The sequence below is a fragment of the Rhinolophus sinicus genome, linkage group LG15, assembly GCF_036562045.2.
Source record: "Rhinolophus sinicus isolate RSC01 linkage group LG15, ASM3656204v1, whole genome shotgun sequence".
Lineage (NCBI taxonomy): Eukaryota > Metazoa > Chordata > Mammalia > Chiroptera > Rhinolophidae > Rhinolophus > Rhinolophus sinicus.
This window is the reverse complement of record NC_133764.1, coordinates 42,831,547-42,847,973: the sequence shown is the minus strand read 5'-3', so window position 1 is coordinate 42,847,973 and position 16,427 is coordinate 42,831,547. Positions and strand designations below refer to the sequence as shown.

Below are 16,427 nucleotides of genomic sequence, written 5' to 3'. Positions count from 1 at the left end.
TGGGCCTGACCTTGGCTTCCTAAAATCTCTGGCTCTGACTCCACTCTGACTCCACACTTACTGGGAATTTTAATTTGGACTTCTGTGCCCTGATATTGGGAAGGGTTTTGTGCTGATTTGGGGACTAGAACATTCTAGTTACAAAAAAGAGGAAAGGTGTCCCCTATGATTTATTTGCATTCTGATGTATTACTAGCTCTTTGTGAGCTTGGTTAATGGGAGTCTGTCCAGAGTGATTGGTTCATCAGCTCTCAGTCCTGCAAGCTCAGGACCAGATCTAGGGATGTGATGCTGAGGCTGAGGCCCTCTCTGGCCAGCCCTGGCCAGCTGGACTTTTCCCAGGCAACATCTTTCTTTGGAAGAGAGTGTGATATGGGTGGGAAGGGCCTGAATTTAGAACTGGGTGGACTTAGCGTGAAAATCTAGCTCTGTCATTTCTTAGGAATGTGTGCTGAGCTGTTTACTTAACCTCTCTGAGACTTACCTTTCTTGTCTGAAAAATGGGCACAATAATACATTACGGAGTTCCTCTGAGGAGTGAATAAAATATGGCTTGTAAAGTTCCTGGCACCTGGTTGGTATGTAACAGCAGTTAGTTCTCCTTGTTTGTCTGCACTATCAGGAATAACAGACAATAATATCCCTGTTTCCTTGACCTTGGATCCAGAGAGATTATGTGCTTTGCTCATGTTGACACCGTAAAACCAGCCCACTGCTCAGTTCTTCACATTACCTCCTGTGGCTTCTATTCCTATATGGAATTGGGTCATTCTAGAGCAGTGGTTTGCAAACTGTGGCCCATGGGCCAACTCCAGCTCACTACCTATTTTTGTAAGCAAAGTTTATCGGAAAACAGCCATATTCATTCATTTACATATTGTCTATGGCTCAACAGCAGAGCGGAGCCTGCATGGCTCACAAAACCTAATATGTCTACCATCTGGCCCTTTGCAGAGAAAGTTTGCCGATCTCTGGTGTAGAATGTCACTGCCTCCTTAGGTGGGAAGCATTTCAGAGTGGGGAATCACAGAATCAGACAAGTGAAGAAGAGAAGGATTTGGGAGAAAACACTGACTTCCAGGAAACAAAAGGGAGAAGAATGAAGGGACAATATAATCCTTCAGTAGACTTGGCAATAACCCCAAAGGACTAGCTGGGAAAATATTAGGAAATTGATAAATTTGCTCCCTTTAATTCCTTTGTTTCTGCAGGAGATGCAAAGCCATTTACAGAGGTTATGAGAAGATATGTGTTGAATATCTGGCAAAAGGCCAGGTCTTGAGATGGTCCTCCTGAAAGCTCGGCTGGCAACAGGGCTATCATCTACTGTTTGTCTTCCCTGCCTCTGGGCTCTGACTTTAGGACCTGGAACTTGATGTTTCTTGGAAATCCATTATTGTCTATAGCCAAATGGGTCCCCAAACCCTGTCTATTCTGACTCCTAAAATATACCTTCAGTCTGTCCCTTCCTCTCCATCTCCACTGCCACAATCCTACTTTACGTCTCATCATCTCTCACTAGGATTATTGTAATAACATCTGCCCATCCATCCATCCATCCATCTATCCATCCATCCATCCATCCATCTGTCCATCCATGCATCCATCCATCCACCCATGCATCCATGCATCCATCCATCCATCCATCCGTCCGTCTGTCCATCCATCCGTCCATCCACGCATCCAGTTGTACTGAATACCTGCCATGTGCCATGTACTGGGCTAAGCCCTGGGACACAATGCTGAGTATGATAGCCTTTCCCTTCAAGGATTCATTACCTAATGGTCTTTAACAACTGATTTCCACTTCCAGCCTCACCTCCACCCAGATTCTCCATCCTCCCTGTTTGCAGGGTGTTCTTTTGAAAGCACACATTTGATTCTGTGATTCCTCTAGTTAAAACCCTTTAAAAATTTCCCATTGCCTGTAGGGCACAGTCCAAAATCCTTAGTGAGGCATTTAGACTCCTTTGCAAATTGATCCCTACTTATCTTTCCAGCCTTTTCTTCCACAAATTTAAGTTTTAGCAAATAACCCCTAGTTATAGTTCAAACCCAACATGAGGTTTCACACTGTATTATTCAGGGTAAGTAATGCTAAGCTCTGCCAAGGTAACAAATAAACGCTGAAATCTCAGTGCCTTAACACAATACAATTTTATACAGTGCTTATAGGTACTCCAATGTGATATTCCTGGTTGAGTGGCTTTCCTGGGCAGCTCTTCTTCATGCAATGATTCAGGGATCCAGGCTCCTTCTGTCTCTAAAAGTGACTGCAAGCTCATCCTGGAGTCATCCAGCCAGCAGATGAGAGGATGAAAGTGCGTGGACGTGTTAGGAGTCAGACCTTATATCACTCTGGCCCCATTTCATTGGCTAGAACTCAATTATATAGCCCTACTTAACTGCAGGGGAGGCTGGGAAATGTAGTTCAGCTATGCACCCAAGAGGATGAAGAAACGGATTTGATGAATAGGCAGCGTTGTCTCTGTAATTCAAACCTTTGTGTCTTTGTCCTTGCTATTTCCTTTGCGTAGACTCTCCTTCCCCTGCTTCTCTGTGAGCATCTCCGTATCCTTCCATCACCACCCCAGAAGCCTTTCCTAGTCCTACATGAGTCCCAATCCCTCTCTTTGCTTCCACAGCACTTTGTCTATTATTAACATTGATCAGATTTTCCTATGTGCCAGACCCTGTTCTGAGCTCTTCATATACATTAACCCTTATGATCCTCACACAAATACTAGAAAGTAGATACTATAAGTAGAACCTGCTATAAGCAGATAATAATCCCCAATTCAAAAGTGAGGAACCTGAGGCTTATGAGATAAAACAAATGTCCAAGGGCTTTATTATTGTATCACAGTTCACTGTACTGATTTGTTTTCCAGTCTGTCTGTCCTATAGGACCATGAGCTCCTCGTAGACAGAAACTTGTTTTATTCATCTTCTATGCCTGAAAATGACATGTCCTCAGGAAATATTTATTGTATGAAGACATGTAGCGTTCAATACATTAATATATTTATTGATCAGTAAATTTACTTTATATTGATCCACAACGGGGGATGCTCAACTAATAATTATTGCCTGGTTGGATTAAGAACTGAGTCAGTGATGGATGGCTCATTTTTTCGGAAGGAGCACATGACCAGCTGGACACCCCAGCGGTGACAGCAGATGCTGCCGCAGAAATCTGCTCCTGACACAGCACTTGCCTTCCAAGCTGTTCTCTTTTGTCACCGTGGGCTCTTCATGTGATGATCTTCTAACAGCCAGGCTGCATTGTGACCCGTCATGTGCCAAGCTCAGGCACATTTGCTCCTGACCCCAAGACTTGAGACAAATCAGATGTCACATGCCTTTAATTTGACCTTTGGGAAAGCTTTGATACCATCATTTAAGAGGGTGGACAGTAGCATTTTTTGGCTCCAAAAACCAGCAGTGCAGATAAGTTGATCCAAATGAATTGAGCCTGAATTTCGTGCTGGGAAACAAGAGTGCTAGATGATACAATCTCCAGGATACTTCTTGGTTTTCACCTTTTCTGAGGGGCTCTATTCCTTCAGAAGTCTCAGAGACATGGTATCATCCCAATTCAATGAGGCCAATTCTTTCTTCTACCCCAAATCCACAGCTTGCCCTTGAAGTGGGATGAAGCATTGTATCTTGAGACAACGTGTTTGAGTGACTGGGGCCCTTAGTGTACTTGTAGTCATCTGAAGATAGAATAGTTTCTCAAGCAGTGTTGACTAAAACGTATTTCCAGGAACATCAGTCCTATGAAATATTCTGTCAAGCAAATTTGGGAAATGCGTCCCCCGTCTTCCTTTAGAGATGCCTAGTGTGTAACAGCAAGTTAAGGAATTGTGACCTAGAGCTGAACAGCGTTATATGATGATTAGCACAGCTCCTCTAGGAATGAGAGGAACACTCATGGAGTCAAGGACCCCCAGACCCATGCTGGGGGCAAGGAGGGAGGGAAGTGTTTGTTGTTTACCGTTGCCCCTGAGGGTAGGCATTGCTCTCCAAGAAGTACGATCTTTATGAGTACTTATCAGAATTAAAAAGTCGTCTGCTAGTAAGGATGTGGTCAGGGGATGAAATGGTGGCAAAGGAAGGTCGTGGGATCAATAAGGACTGTGCCCAGGATGAGGTTGTCTGCTTTACTGGGGGCTACACAAACCCCCCGTCTCGGTAGCAGTGCAAGTGGCATGAGCTTGGCGGATGGCATCTTGGTGACTGAATTGTTAGAGTCAAGCTTCTGCTAGAAAATATTGAGTCATAGCCTTTTTCTGTTTCTGCAGGGTTGGAAAAAAACATCACGTCTTCGGCTGGGCGGTAACGTCCTTTAATTGAAGGATGTTGGAGAGAGGTGAGGGCATGTGAAATATCACTTGACCAGCTTGCTCTTATAGTTTCAGAGAGATGTCAACTAAAAAGGCTTCCTTTGCTGTGGCCTATCCAGCCATCAGCAAAGTGCCTACAGTGTACCAGTGAAACTACCTATGTGTACCCGTGTAAATACCTACACTGTACGAGTGTAACTGCCTACAGTGTGCCAGGGTCTGTGGTAGCTCCTAAGGGCTTGGGGGGGATGAATAAGACATGGCCTTCCTGCAAGGATCTCAGAATCCGGGATTTCTAGAAAATCTAGGAAATGGAATTAGAGCTTTATCTGACAAAGCTTGGGTATTAGAAGGATGAGACAGGGGGGTGTAACATAACCTGGGAGGGTCAAGGAAGATTCCCAGAGGGAGGTAATGCCTGAGCTGGGTTTTGAAGGATGTGTAGGCATTAGCCAGAGGAAGCAGGTTGGCAGATGAGCAAGGAGAGTTTTATGGACACAGCTGAGAACAACAGCATTGAAGGGCAAAACAGAGGGTGGGGTAGAAGAAGCTGGTCTGTGTTGCTGGAAGGAAATGTCTGAGGTGCAGACAGGTACATGTGAGGCTGGAGAGGTAAGAATCAGTTTATGAGGAATCTGATTAACATACTAAGGAACTAGGGCTGCTGTTTGCCTGAGGTAGTGCTTTTCAAAGTTTGATCCCCATACTCTGCATCAGAATTATTTTAGGTGCTTGTTAAAAATTTAAGATCTACTGAATCAGAGCCTTTGGAGGAGGCACCCAGAAATATGCATTTTAGAGAGGCTCCTGGGCGATTCTAGTATACACTGAAGTTGACAACTGACACTTTAGGAGGCAAGAGTCACTGAAGAGTTTCAAGTGGTAATGGCAATGAATCTGTGAGAACTCATCCCGGAGTGGAGTGGAGCGTAGATTAGATAAAAGCAGACAGACCACTTAGGAGTCTCTTGAAATAATCCTGGTGGAAGTTGAGTACGACCTGCAACAGGGGTTGCCAGGATGTAGAGACACGCTAATGTGGCCACAGAGGCAGGAGCACAGGTAAGCACGGAACACTCACCTGGGGCCCAAATGACTAGGATTAGTTTAGCATGGCCTCACCTGGCTGACGAAGGGCATAAGTCGGGTCAAGTTAGTTGGGAGTAATGGTCTTTGGAAGATGTTGAGGGCAGTAAAGTGATTCTAAGTTGCTAGAACTCAAAAGTCAGACTCAATTTTAGTGTCTAGGTGAAAAAGATACTACTTTAGGGTGATGCACATGGATGTGGGGAGGGGGTCTGAGAATAACCAGCTAGCAGGAAGCGTGTCCACACAAATGTGCCTTAGGGAGTGGAAGACATCGTCTTCATTTGTAAAAGGAAAGATATCCAATGTTTATGGAGAAGGCCCAAGACTTCCCATGTGCAGAATGGGGAAAATCAGAATAAGCCTGCTGCAGAAGTTCCCAAGTGGTGGGATCTGACTTCCTCCGACCCCAAACCCAGTCTCCTCCCAGGAGGTATCCCTGCTAATAGTTTGTTGTTTAATCTTTCAGACGTTCTTCTATGCATGCACATACATATATTTCCATGAAAATACATAGTTTTATTTTGCACGTGCATGTGGTTTTGTATGGTCAATCTAAGAAGTTTCTTTTTTTTAATTTAAAGTTTTTTTGAGATATAATTGATATATAATATTGTATTAGCTTAAGGTGTACAATGTAATAATTTGGTGTGTGTATATACTGAGAAATGATCACCACAATAAGTTTAGTTAACATCCATTACCTCACATAGTTACAGTTTTTTTGTATTGTGATTAGAATTTTTAAGATTACTTTCTTAGCAACTTTCAAATATACAATACAGTATTATTAATTATAGTCATCTAGCTGTACATTATGTGCCTATGACTTATAACTAGAAATTTGTATCTTTTGACAAACCTCACCCATTTCTCCCACCCTCCACCTCCCTCCCCTGGCAACCACAAGTCTGTTCTGTTTTTATGAGTTTAGTTTTTTTTTATTCCACATATAAGTGAGATCATACAGTATTTGCTTTTCTCTGTCTGACTTATTTCACTTAGCACAATGCCCTCAAGGTCCATTCATGTTGTCACAAATGGCAGGATTTCCTTCTTTTTTATGGCTGAATAATATTCATCTATCTATCTATGTATCTATACCTATATATCTATATCTATATCTACATCTATATGTCACAACTTCTTTATCCATTCATCCATTGATGGACACTTAGGTTGTTTCCATGTCTTGGCTATTGTGAATAATGCTGCACTAAACATGAAGATGCAGATATCTTTTCAAGATAGTGATTTTGTTTCCTTTGGATATATACTCAGAAGTGGGATTGCTGCATCGTATGGTAGTTCTATTTTTAATTTTTTGAGGAACCTCCATACTGTTTTCCATAGTGGCTGCACCAATTTACATTCTCACCAACAGCATACAAGGGTTCCCTTTTCTCCACATCTTCAACAACCCTGACAGCCATTCTAACAGGTGTGAGGTGATATTTCATTGTGGTTTTGATTTGCATTCCCCTGATGATTAGTGATATTGAGTACTTTTCCATTTGTATATCTTCTTTGGAAAATGTCTATTCAGTTCCTCTGCCCACTTTTCAATTGGATATTGGTTGTTGTTGTTGCTATTGAGTTGTAGGAGTTCTTGAGTTCTTTATATATTTTGGGTATTAACCCCTTATCAGAGATGTGATTTGAAAAGTATTTTCTCCCATTCCACAAGTTGCATTTTGCTGATGGGTTTCTTTTGCTGTGCAGAAGCTTTTTAGTTTGATATAGTTCCCACTTGTTTATTTTTGTTTGTGGTGTCAAATGCATGTGTGTTTTTTTGCACATATGGAATACTGTAGATAAACTTAAACTGGTTTTTTTCTTTTAACAATCTGCTTGGGAGATGTCTCCATGTTCATTTATATGGAGCTGATCTAAACTGCTGCTGCATTTGCCTCAGTAGGGAGCTACCAGGTTTCTATTTCATACTCAAGGTTGATCCAAACACAAAAGCTCTCCCCTTGCACCGTATCCTCATCCCTTCTTCCCTGTATCTCCCCCTGACCTCAAAGCTAAGTTTTCCCTTCTTGTTCCCCGGAATCTTTACCTCACTGCCGTTAAAACTCTTCCCCTGGCAGCCAGCCAAGCACCATCTTTGAGATGCCATCTGGGTCTATCTGGTGAAACAAGAGAGCTTGCTGTCTGCATCTTGCTGTCTGTTTTTGAAGAAATACTTCATGTGGAAAGATTTGGGAATCCTCTATATGGCACATTGACTTGTGAAGTGCCCTCAAAGCCATAGGGCTGTGAACATACACACTGGATTTGGCACATTCTTATCTGAACTGAGCATTCCTATTTCTATTTCTTTACCACTAATCTTTTTATAGGTCCAAGATTCTGCTAACAGAGGTAAGCTATTTATTGAAGAAACAGCCCCCTTGGAGAAAGAAGAAAAGTACTTGATAAAGGATTGCATGATATGGAAAAACATATTTATAATTTCCAGCCCTTGAAAGAGATGTTAAGGTTACAGCAGATTTGTCCCAACCACATCTCTTCACACAGACAGCAGCACAGGTTACTTACAACACTAGCTAAGGAGATGAGATATTATCTGAAAATAACTGGAAGGTCTAAGCGAACCAGAGGTCGTTGAAGCATCTCTGGCTTCTCCACCCACATGCTAATGGAAGAGTTGTGTGGGGTTTATTTAATTGAAGCAGTCAGAGTGGAAACGGCTGAAAACCTGCTGCTTCTATTTGTTGTCTGGGTTTCTATGGAGAGATGAGCTCTGAGTGGTGATCCTTTTAAAGAGGGATATATGAGAAAAATAGTTCCCTGGTCATCAGGGAGGAACATGGGCTTGGGTAAAGTAGGTGGCTGCATTTGAAGGGGAATTTGAGGGATGCTGTGTGGTGATGGGAAGGGGAGGAAAACAGAACTTATGTCCCCTTGAATTTTATTGATAGCAATGATAATGATAATAGCTCACATTTACAGGGTTTCGGTCACATTCACATTTTTTAACCATCTCACTTAATCCTCAAGCATCTGCGAGGTAGACAGGGCAGAATTGTTATCGACATTTTACTGTTGAGGCTCAGAGATGTTCAGTGAATTGCCCAAGGTCACAAAGCTGGTAAGTGCTCAAATTTGAAAATAGGTCAACTTTTGCTTTTTTTTTTTTTTTTTTTAAGGAGGGCGCAGTTCTCAGTGCCTATGTGGGGATTGAATTGACAACCTTGGTGTTATCAGCACCACACTCTAACCAGCTGAGCTAACCGGCCACCCCAATTTTTGCTTTTAATGTGAATATTGTATGACTACAGATATATAGATCCTAACTGAGGGAAAAAAAGTATAGAAGGGCAAAAAACTGACTATAGAGGGATCAAATTAATTAACTACAAGATTATTAGCCATTGGTTCAGACTCTCTGAGTACACCGATGGTCAGGTATGCCAAAGTCTCACAATCAAGGAGCTCTTTTGAGGTCCTCACAGTATATTATTACCCACTCCCACCACTTGGCATCTTGGGAGGTGTATTCTCCTCAGAGGTCATGGCTCAGCGTTCTTCAGAGCTATCTACTTTCTTTATTAAGGGTCAGAGGATATGAGATCTCACAGCATTTTGAAAGGAGTGTTTGACCGTTCTGGATCAGGCAGTGGCCTTGTCTGATGTGGACTGAGATAGTGTAGACAGGGAGCCTTTACAGTGCAGGAGAAGAGGCAAGGATCTATCCAGGAAGGTTTCAAGTCTGAAAGGGGAAAAGAAAAGGAGCAACAAGGTCATGAGAGCTTGGGATTTGGAGCAGGTTGGAATGTGGTGTGGGTGGAGCAGGCATTTTTATGGTTATGAATGGACTGTGGATAAGAAGGATCTGCCTTTGATGGTACCGGCTGCATGAGGGGTGGGGGATGGGATTGCTCCCTTAAAGGGCTGAGCAGGTGGACAGAGCCCAGGACAGTTCCTTACACGAGGACTTAATTATGCCTGCTATTTGTATGGTATTTTCAATTTTCAAAATATTTCCACCTCAGCATGCAATGTATTTGCTGCATTAAACTGAATAAGTGGAGATCTCTGTTACAAGTTATGACTTAGAAGTTCACAAGGGTCCGTCCACATTACGATAATTTTGAAAGAAATCACTGACTCATAAGGTGTGGCACGCACCTCAATTTCAGCTTTTGGAGTAGCTTATAATCTTGACACAAAATGGCAGCAGGTATGAGAACAGTCCAGAAGCCATAGAGGAACGTGCTAAGGCTCACTCCTTGGTGAAAGATAGTGAACAGGATATAGCTGAGAATTATCTCTGCAGTAAAAAGGGCAGAAGAACTTCCTGGCAAAAGTAGTCAACAGAGGGACAATCCCTGCCACTGGTGACCTCTCGCATCTCTAACTCCACCAACCTTTCATCTGTTTTTTTCTCTTGTGACATGTTGAAGTGGAAATTTCTTGTTGGGGGCCACTCAGGCCCATTCCTTCTTTTATTGGTAACAGCACCCAGAATTTCCTTTGGGCCACACCTCCTCCCTCACTTTTAGGCCACAGCTTGAGTGACGATGGCTCCATTGCTGGCTTTGGGGGTGGATCCTATGACCACACCTGGCCAATCAGCCCACTGAATTCTTCAAGCCACAGTGATTGGTTCAGGGGTGGGCACATGAGGAGGGTGTAGTGAGCATGACAGGGATAAGAGGCACACTCTTTCTGCTGCCTTGGACCTTGACGATGTGGGCATTGGGACACTCTAGGCCCTAGTAGCCACCTCGTCCCTGTGAGGGGAGATAGAATATTCAACAAGGCTTACATGAAAAGAGGTGAACACCAGGACTATATACAGAGATGTGAGGGAGGAGTAAGGAAGCCAGGACACCATAGGGAAGCACCCAGGGACTAGCAAGAGTGGGAAGGTGTTGATACCCTAGCGCTGAGGAGGCAAGGGGAGGGAACAGTGTTACCAGAACCCGACAAGAGCTGGAGCCATGGAAGAAGGCTGCAGCCTCTGCCAGACTGCCAAGGCAGAGAGGAAGGGTGACAGGCTGAGGGCAAGTAAATACTCTGACCTCATCCTCTTCATGCTTTCCAATCTTCTGTTAGTACTTGCATTGGCTGACACAATCAAAGCCAGAGATTGCACCCAAATCACCCTCCCAGATGCAGGCTGGTATAAAGAAGGACAGAGAATGGATCTGGGGTAGAGGAAGAAAAGGGAGAAAAGCAGCACAAAGCTGCTCTGGAGGTCCTATTAGATTTGTCAGTTCGGAGAGCTAACAATCCTCCTTTATGCTTTAGCCAGTTTTGGGCGGCTGTTGTATCGTTTGTACAGCAGGAGTCCTATGTGAGACATCAATCTTATTAGCTAGCTCTTGTTGTTGTTATTGGTTATGGCTCATCTGCCCTACCAGATGTGGACTCTGTGAGGGTGGGGACTGTCCTTTTTGTTTCTGTATTCTCAGTGCCGTGTCTGGGACAAAGTACATACTCAGCAAATACTTGCTGAAGCCAACAAGTGACTCCCAGGCAGAGAGAATAGCTCACGCAGAGACACAGCCTCCCCTCACCACGGCCGACCCTGACGTTGATAAATGTGGCTGTTGGAATGGGTGCACTTCATTGCAAGGTGGTAGGACATCTGGGCTGCTTGACCCTTGCTGTGAAAGCAGAGAAGACTCGAGCTCCCTGAAGAGGAATTTGGGCAAGTGTATGGGAGGGTGGGAGGGAGCAGAGAGAAGAGCCTCAGTGTTCCAGGCTTTGGAGAGTAATTCAGCACTTTGGACTCTGATGGGCAGGACAGCCAAGGGGGGATTTCACAGGGTCAATGAGGGGCTCAGAAAGAAAAATTAGTGCAGAACCTCAGTGTTAAAAGAGCCAGTAGACATTATCTGACAGAATCGCTAACCTGTGAAACTATAAGTCTGCAGTGGGGTGGGAGGGCAGGGTGGATGACTCTAAAGTAGCAGCATCAAGTTGATGCTCTAGTACAACAGGCTAATACCTCAGGAGCAGAAATTGCAAACTAGGGAAGTGCTCTGATTGGCCTGTGTGGGTTCGAGGCCCATCCCTTCTACCAGTCACAGAGGCCAGGAGGGCTCATTCTTCTTTCTGCACCAGTTACCAGAAGAGGTGGGGGAAAGGCTGCTGATACAACAGAAGCTACATATTCTGATATTTCTAACCATTTCAGACAGTTTGGAGCCAGTATCTGCACCTTATTTTTCACAGACAGCATTGCAAAGATTGTATACCAGAGGGGTAGTCTGGGGTTCTAAGGGACCGTAAAGTGCTACAGGCAAGAAAGACGGGGGATATTCTTAAACAATTAGCTGGAAAAACAGAAGGAACACAGTCGAACTCTGAATGCATTCTGGGCATTCAAATTACCTTGCCTTAAGGCAGTGTTTGTCAAAGTGTGGTCTGGGGATCCCTGGGAGACTCTGAGACAGGGCCCTCAAGGTCAAAACTGTTTTTGTAATAATATAGGATGCTATTTGCTTATCTCATGCTCAGTCTCTCTTCAATGTACAGTGGAGAAGGAGAGTGAAATGGTCCAGGGACTGTCTGGCATGTGACAAGGCTCCAGACTGAATGCAGAAGCAGGGAAGAGAACCCAGCTCTTCTAGGAAGCCAGCCATCAAACAGGTCTGCAAAAATGTAAATCAGTGCCACTTTTCTCACTCTGTGTTTTATTGAAAGTAGTTATTTTACAGAAAAACAAATCACTGTGTTTAACCATGCAATGGGTTTATTGTTGTACTATTTTTGAGATTAATTAATACATAGACATTTAAAATATTTCTGTTTTAATTTCAAATGTGGGAAGTATGAATAGATGTAATCTACATAAACAAAAGCTTTTTGGAGTTCTCCTTAAAGTTTTAGAAGTGTGAAAGGGTCCTGGGACCAAAAAGTTAGAGAATCACTGTCTTAGAGTAGACTTGCATCCCTGGCAACGAACAGGGGTGAGGAGTTCATGTTTTCCAGCTTGCTTTTTTGTTGCCAGACGGCTGTTTTAATACTGAGGTTATACGGAATGAATGATACTACTTGTCATCCTGTGGCGATAGCCCCACGTAGGGAGTAGTGGAAAGATCATGCATAGAATTTAGTTAGACCCTCCTGTCTTTAACTTCCAGTTCCTTTGGACAAGGATCATGATCAAATTACTTACCATTTCTGAACTGCAATTTCTCATCACTAAAATGTGATGGTAACAGCTACCCATCTCGCTGGCATTGTATGAAGAGTAAATGAGGTGTTTGTGAAAACGTCTAACCCGTTGCCCGTTGCCCAGTAATAACAGGTGCTCCATAAATATCAGTCCTCTTTTCTCCCTCTCCGATTGCTCAAAGGATAAGTCCCTTCAGAATCCCTGATAAAAATTCTTGTCTGAAGTGGTTCCCAAAGATATTTCAGTCTGGTCTCTGGTCTTTTCTGGTCCCCAAAGTCTTCTGTCCCCGAAGAATCAATTTACTGGCTCATGGGACCTTTGTTTACAATATTAGTGTCACTGAATTATACTTCCTGGATTTGCTTACTCTTGGTGGATATAATGAAGCCACAAGGGGAATTTTAAATCTTCAGTGGATTTTTTTTTTTTACAAACATTCCCTCCTTTGCCTTTTGGATCAGTATTGGGTTGGAGGGGAGGGGAAAAGGCCACAGTTGGAGAGTTACCTAGCAACTGTTGGAAAACAGATGACACATACTAATTAGATTGGTAAGAAGTGTGGCTGGCTAGGAGTTGCCTAGCAACCAGCAGTCTCCTGGACCTCACTGCAAATTTTGGTAGAGGGCATCCCTATTGCCTCCAGGAGGGTTTCCCCAAAGTTGCTTGCTCATGGAAATTTCCAACCAAATTTATCTATCTTGATGGCCTCTTTTTGTCTCCACACCCCCAACCCCCTATTTTCTGTTTCTCTGCATCACTCAATCAACCTGGGAGTTAAAAGAAAGTTGAACGTTTTGGGGAAGCAACAAGGCCTAGCGTGAGTTCTGGAGCCAAATAAATACAGATTTCAAACTCATTCTTCCACTTACTGGTTCTATGAGCTATATAAGTTACCTCATTTCTCTGAGTCAGTTTCTTCAACTATGAAATGAGGGATAATACAGCCAAGCTCAGAAAGGCTATTGTGAAGTTTAAATTAAATAAGACCCAGAGTGCCTGGTACATAGTGATACTCACTAAACATTATTTCCCTTCACTCCTTTTCTTTGCAAATTAGATATTCTTAACTCTGTATGAATCAGTCAGAAGGGACAAAATGTTAGAAATGCATGCCTAAAATATGAACATTACAGAGGAGTATACTAGTCATTCATATGTAATACTGTATTTTTTATAAATATATTGGGAACCACTTCTCCTACCAGTTTTTCAAAAGTAGACATTTAGAAATGAAAAAACAGAACAAAATATGTTTGAACATTTATGAAGGGCTTTTCGTTTGTTTGTTTTGTTCGTTTTTTAAAAGCCATTCTGCCCATAGAAGAAACAGTCAGATCATGAACCTGTTTTGACATCAGAAACATTAAGATGCTGTGGTAGACAAAATAGTGGTTCTCAAACGATGTCCACATTCTAATCCCCAGAATCTGTGAATGTTTTTCTTTACATGGTAAAAGAAATTTTGCAGATGGGGTTAAGTTAGGGCTCTTGAGATAAGGCCATTATCTTGGATTGTCATCAGGGTCCTTTGAAGGCAAAGAGGGAGGCAGGAGCAATGAAGACAGAAGCAGAGAGGAGGGAAGATTGAAGATGCTACAGTGATGGTTCTGAAGGAGGAAGGGGTCACAACCAAGGGATGTGGTGGCCTCTAGAATAGCTGGGAAAGGCAAGAGAGCGAAGTCTCCACCTAGATCTACCAGACGGAATCCACTCCTACTGACACCTTGAGTTTAGCCCAGGGAGAGTCTTTTCTCAATTCTTATCTCCAGAACTGTAAGATAATACATTTGTGTTGTTTTGAAGCTACTAAGTTTATGATAATTTGTCACAATGGCAATAGGAAGCTAATACAAATACTTTGAGATCTGGAGGGCTCAGACACCTGGAAACTTAACCCCACCTGGTTCCCACGACTACCCTTGATTAATTGAGACAAGTTGATTCATTTCTCTGAACTCATTGTTTTTTTTTTTTTCGTTTTTCACCTGTTTGTTGAAGGAACCCAGGATCTCTCCCAGGACCCTTCCAGTGTGACGTTTCTCTGGCTCTGTGCTTCAGATCTTTCTACTGGAGACAGCTGGGGTGAGTCACTGAAAATGTCGCTGGGTTTTTTGAAAGGTTTGTGTTCATTCAACAAACTGGTACTTAATAGGTGTCAAGTGCTGTGTTAATTTCTGGGAATATAAAAGCAAATAAAGTGTTTGTGCTCTTCAGACATCATAGTCCAGGGGAGAGGGAGAGAAGAGGTAAGACACAAGTGTTGGGCTGTGGGGGATTGACGGTGCATTGGGGACAGGCCTAAGGCTTCCTGCCTGGTGTGAAGGTGACAGCAAGACCTCCCAGAAGAGGTGAAGCATGAGCAGTGTTTAGCAGGAGGAGAGATGAGTGAGGATAGTTTCCTGGGCGGAGCCTGTGCAAAGGCTGGGAGACACGGGGTCTGGCTGCCCGGGTTACAGCAAAGAGGCAATGAAGCTGTACGAATAGAAGGGGGGGTCACGGGCTCAGGAAGGAGTCAGAACCTGGAGCGCCTCATAAGTCACACTGAGGGCAGCAGCGAGCTTCTAAAAGGTGTTTCATGGGGCATGACAAGATATCTCTCATGGGCTGTGATTCTTTTTCACTTGGATATTTTAAAACTAGAAAGTCTATGAGATACGGAGACTTGCCAACAAGTTGCTATTACATTGTAGGTATTAAAAAACTCTAAAGACCTAGAGAATAATATGTCAAAGCCTTAACTCTGGAGCTAAAACGCCTGGTTTTAAATCTTGTTTCTATCACTTGCTAGCTGTGCGACGTTGGGCAAATTGCTCAAGCCTTTGGTGCCTCAGTTTTCTCGTCTATAAAATGAAGATAGTATTAATAGCAGAATTGTGTCAGAATTAAATGTACATAATAAAATGCTTAGAACACTACCTAGAACACAGGAAATGTTCTTTAAACCTTTGCTGTTATAATTTCTGAGACAATCCCACATATTCAAGTCCTTTCAAACATGACCCTCAAAAGCACACAGTTTGGTGTGAGGGAGGCAGTTTTCTTAGACCACGTCCAAGGGGCCTCATTACTGCATGTGGTAAGCTTATCAAGGTGGACCTTGTTAAAATACCAGTTCTGTCTTAACTCCTTTTGGCAGCAAAAACTCCAAGGAGACCATTAAAGTGACACTCTGCTGTATTTCAGGAACGTTCTCTGTATCCTGGTGCCTCCGGCTGGACAGGCCTGGCAGGGTAGCCCAAGGCAAAACTTGTGTGGGAGCCAAGCTTATCTTTGGCTTCCTCTACTCTCCCTTGAGAAGGTCTGCCAGGCTGTTTGACCGTAGGCAAGGCACTAGCCTCTTTGAGCCTTCACTTCTTCACCCATAAACAGGGGATAATGACAATACTGCCTTCATCTAATGCAAAGAATAGTTCATTCATTGTATTAGTTGCCTATTGCTGCAATAACAAATTATACCAAAACGTAGTGGTTTAAAACAACAAACATTTATTATCTCTTAGTTTCTGTTGGTCAGGAATCTGGGCCTGGCTTAGCTGGGTGCCTCTGGTTTGGGGTCTCTCCTACGGTTGTCATCAAGCTGTGGGTCAAGGCTGTAGTCATCTCAAGTCTCCATTGGGGCTGGAGAATCTGCTTTCAAGATCACTCACATGTCCTTGGTTCCCGTCTTCGTCTGCTAGGGCTGCCATAATAAAGCACTGCATACAGGCTGGGTGGCTTAAACAACAGAAATTAATTTCCTCACAGTTCTGCAGATTGGAAGTCCAAGACCAAGGTGCTGGCACCTTCCTTTGAGGCCTCTCTCCTTGGTTCGTGGATGGCAGCCTTCTCTCTGTTCTCACATGGCCTTTTCGCTG

General features: G+C 43.3%; 1 long non-coding RNA gene across 1 annotated transcript in view; it reads left to right on the top strand.

Annotated features, from left to right (window-relative positions):
- LOC141568821 (uncharacterized) overlaps positions 1–14,657 on the top strand; it is a 43,348-nt gene extending 28,691 nt beyond the window's left edge. Inside the window, exons 2-3 of the long non-coding RNA XR_012492036.1 lie at positions 11,931–12,044; positions 14,572–14,657. This is a non-coding gene — a long non-coding RNA (uncharacterized LOC141568821). The remainder of the gene's footprint in view (positions 1–11,930; positions 12,045–14,571) is intronic.
- Positions 14,658–16,427: the final 1,770 nt, after the last annotated feature.